This window comes from Myotis brandtii, unplaced genomic scaffold (assembly GCF_000412655.1).
Source record: "Myotis brandtii unplaced genomic scaffold, ASM41265v1 scaffold910, whole genome shotgun sequence".
In the NCBI taxonomy this organism is placed as follows: domain Eukaryota; kingdom Metazoa; phylum Chordata; class Mammalia; order Chiroptera; family Vespertilionidae; genus Myotis; species Myotis brandtii.
This window is the reverse complement of record NW_005371748.1, coordinates 54,765-59,523: the sequence shown is the minus strand read 5'-3', so window position 1 is coordinate 59,523 and position 4,759 is coordinate 54,765.

Genomic DNA, 4,759 nt, shown 5'->3' with positions numbered 1-4,759 from the left:
TGACACTGGCCTCCCATTTAAATTAATTCGACGACAGTTTCATGTGATGCCAGCATTTGTGATGACAATTAATAAATCACAAGGACAAACTCTAGACAGAGTAGGCATATTCCTACCTGAACCTGTTTTCGCACATGGTCAGTTATATGTTGCTTTCTCTCGAGTTTGATGAGCATGTGGCATTAAAGTTAAAGTTGTAAATACTTCATCACAAGAAAAATTAGTCAAGCACTCTGAAAGTGTTTTTACTCTTAATGTGGTATACAGGGAGATATTAGAATAAATTTAACCAGTTTATCACTCATTGTTTTTATCAATGTTTTTATATCATTTCTTTGTTGTTGTTGTTATTACTGTTTATTTATTAATAAATTATTATTTTCATATACATTTTACTAATTTCCTTTCATCTCTCACACTTCTATTATAGAAGGGCAAATTATTTCCTCTAATTAATTCCTTTTTAATGTGCACAAATTTTGTGCACCGGGCCACTAGTTTATATTAATAAAAGGCCCTTGGCCGTCACACCATCATGCCATCATGACCAAACAAGCCACTGCTCTCATGGCTGGCAGGGTGGGGCAGTGAGCTACTAGCAGTGGACAGCTATAAGCAGCGGAGGGAGGGGCGATGAGCAGGGTGGCCAGCTGAGGCAAGCAGAAGCAAGCTACTCACGCACAATTTTGTGCACACTGGGCCTCTAGTAAATAAATAAAAATAAAATAATGAATCTCCAGGAGCTCTGTTTAACCTGTTGCCACTGACACAATGTTCCTTGGATCCATGCCTCAAAGAGCAGGGTTTTTCCACTCTGCAGTGACAGGCATGGGCAGGAGGTACTGCTCACAGAACCAGCAGACCCACTGTGTGCCTCACCCACTATGTCCACACCCACTGTGTCCTCACACACTGTGACCTCACCCACCGTGTCCTCACCCACCGTGTCCTCACCTACTGTGGCCTCACCCACCGTGTCCTCACTCACCGTGTCCTCACCCACTGTGTCCTCACCCACTGTGTCCTCACCCACCGTGTCCTCACCCACTGTGTCCTCACCCACTGGTGCCTCACCCACTGTGGCACCACCGGCTGGCGGGCTCCTGCGTCATACTCCTCTTTCTCTCAGTCTTACTGCCTGGTCCCCACACCCACTTAATCCAGCCCGTGGTCGCCTGGGAGGGGCAGGGAAGTCTGGGTTCTCACAATTCCCTCCAGTTGTGTCTCTAGAGCCCTGGTCAAGCCTGAGAGGAAGACAGCTCCACTCTTGGCCAGGAAGGAGGCATAAAGGAGCCAGAGGGGGTCCTCTCACTAAGAATTCATCAGAGGGAAGGAAGCAGAGATCTCCGCTCAGTCACCCACTCTCAAGGGTCCCCATGGGGCTCAAGGCTCCCCAGAGGCCTGGAGAATTCAGACCACCCCTATTTTTTTAAGGCAATCCTGTTTCTTTTAAAATTTTTATTTATTAATTTTCTTTTTTGAGAGAGAGAGAGGAAGGGAGAGAGAAACATTGATTTGTTGTTCTATTTATCATGCATTCATTGGTTGATTCTTGTATGTGCTCTGACTGGGGATCGAACCTGTAACCTTGCTGTATCAGGATGATGCTGTAACCAACTGAACTGTCCAGCCAGTGCCAATTCTATTTTTTTTTAAATATATTTTGATTGATTTCAGAGAGGAAGGGAGAGGGAGAGAGAGATAGAAACATCATCAGAGAGAATCACTGATCCACTGTTACCTGCACACTTCCTACTGGGGATTATGCCCACAACCTGGGCAAGTGCACTAGACCGGAATTGAACCCGGGACCTTTCAGTCCGCAGGCCGATGCTCTAGCCACTGAGCCAAACTGGCCAGGGCTCAGACCACCTCTTGCTTGTCTCCAGCCACTTGGCTTTACCCCTCGGCAGGGAGACGCCAGGAGCACTGAGCTCAGCATGGCGATGTGGAGGGCTGGCCCAGCAGTCCAGCTGGCCAGTGTCACCTGAGGGAGGGAGTCTGTGCAATCTCCTGGTCTGAGGCCCTGTAGCACTTGTCGTAGGACTTGTTCCTTCAGGAAAGAAAGGCTTGTCCCTAGAAGAATGGATGACAGGCCAATTCCCAAATTATATACCAGGATGAGCCTCCAAAGATGTAATAAGCAAAATACATCTTACATGCATGTCATTGGCGACGAAAGTGTCATAAGTGACATGCCTGTTCTGTGCTGCATGCCTGTCATAGCTGACACACATGTCATAAGTGACTGTCATGTCCTACGTTGCCTATGTTGGAAACAACATATATGTCATGGTATGTTTTAGCGTGTCACAAACAACGCTCTAGGAGCAAATTGTTCCTAGCTTAGCGGGACCACACGTAAGCAATCTTATTAGGCTAGTGTGTGTTAGACACAGAGGCTGCCTGTGCTGCTCTGCTTTGGAGGTGCTCACTGTGCGAGCTGCCAGAGGAGACGGTCCTGTGTCCGCCTCATTCTAGGAGGGAAAGGGCCTCTCTCAGCATCCGTGGGAATTACCAAGACCACTGTCCAATGTTCTCATCCAGGTGCCTCTCCACTTGAAATGCATGAAGGCACTTAATTTCCATCATCATGGCTGGTATTTGACCTTTCTCCTTTATGTTTCTTCTTCTTTCTTTTCTTTCTTTCTTTTTTTTGATCCTGGGTCACCAAGGAGGACATTCGTCACGACCTTCCCTAGAGGAGGTGGTGGGCAGAGCGAGATAGCACCCAGAAAAGAAGCTTCCAGCACAGCCTCTCCTGCCTCGTCACATGTTGACGTTCCAGTTTCATGGAACATCTGATTGGGAAGAAGAACAAAGAGAATCTTTCAGTCTCAAAATAAAACCATCATTCCAAGGCAAATCTTATTCCCAATCCCCATGAAGGCAACATGGCCCACGGCAGGTAAAGGAGAGCAAGGGGAAAGCCTGTCCACCTGCCTCTGGGGGCAGCACCCTGGGTCCTCATCAAACCCCAAGGATGGAGGACTCTCAAACCCAAGGGTGACCAGGTCTCAGGAAAGGAGGGAATGAGGGAGGGTGGTCAGGACAGGACTCCTTGTGACCAGCATCTTTGAGTCCTTTCCATCTGGGGTCGCCACTAAGATGAGAAGTTTAGGCATGCAGCCCAGGGTCCCAGCTGCACCCTTATATGCAGACTCCATGCAAATGGGGCTCTCTTCCTCCTTATAAAAGAGGGTCCTGCCCTGCATGCTGGGGAGACACCCAGTACCCAAGTGCCTGAGACAGGACCCCAGCGGCTCCACCATGGACTTGGTGCCAAGATGCGTTTTCCTCCTGATCATTTTTCAAGGTCATTTTCCGGAGTGGGGAGCGCTGAGACCTGTGCCTGTGCCTGTTTTTGCTTCCATGTGATTCTCAGTCCACCTTGTGTCTCTGTTTGCAGGTGTCCAGTGTGAGGTGCAGCTGGTGGAGACTGGGGGAGGCTTGGTGCCGCCTGGGGGGTCTCTGAGACTCTCCTGTGCAGCCTCTGGATTCACCTTCAGTAGCTACTGGATGAGCTGGGTCCACCAGGCTCCAGGGAAGGGGCTGGAGTGGCTTGGTGAAATTAATCCTGATGGAAGTACCACAAACTATGCCAATGCTGTGAAGGGCCGATTCACCATCTCCAGGGACAATGCCAAGAACACGCTGTATCTGCAAATGAACAGCCTGAGCACCCAGGACATGGCCATGTATTACTGTACATCAGACACAGTGATGGGAAGTCATTGTGAGCCCAGACACAAACCTCCCTGAGGGAGGCAGCAGGGCTGGGCTGCAGGGGGCGTCCAGGACACCAGGAGGCGCTCAAGACCAGCACAGCCCTCAGACCAGGAGCAGGTGGAGAGTTAAGCAAAGACACAATTTCCTGCTCTGCCTTAAATTAACTTTGCTCCCAGGCTCAGCCACAGAGCTCACAGAAAGCCCTTTCCTATGTCTAGTTTTAGGGATTGTATTCGTGAATAAAACAGGAGGCTCTGTCTTAAATCTGACAAAATTCGGTGACTGAAGGGAGACTCTGATCTCAAATTACTATCTGGTTGAGGATTAACAAAACAAATTAAATAAATAAAGGAACCTTATTTTAATAAAACAGGACAGGAAGGAAATGGTAGGAGGAAACCCCCTTCTTAGTACCTAAAGTAAAAAACACATTCAAATGTGTAAATAATTTTTGTGAGCTTATTTCAGCCAAACTGTCAACAAATGCCAAGATGCAGAACCTCAACATACTGAGATAATCCTCCTGAGAATGGTGGGTTTTCCTCTATTTTTATTCATTGCAATCCAAGGACGGACATAGGTGGGTTACTTGAAATCCACTGGTGATAGACTAGAGAGGCAGGAGAAACCAAGCCAGGAAACCTCTGGGATTGGATAAAAAGTAAAATGAGAGACACAGGCTTAGGTGACTGCAGGATCAATTAACATGATAATGAAGGAATTTGTGGTATCTGTCCTGGGGCCCAGGCACATTAATTTGTGCCCCAAGGGGTCTGGAGAAAGGGAAGTTATAAGTTACCCAGACATTGCAAGGGTATGTTATTATAGATGCAAAAAGACAGATAGGCTCAGTTAAGGTAAAGGTTGACCTTGTCAGTGAAGATACTGGCCTAGGATGTAACTACCCACCATAACTGCTTTTAGTTAAAGTTTAATTTCAGACCATCCTTTGTGGTGACTTTAGGTCTCTGAGTTTGCAGGACTGCTATGCAGGCCTCCCCTGAGCTGTCAGGTTAGCATGTGGCCCCTT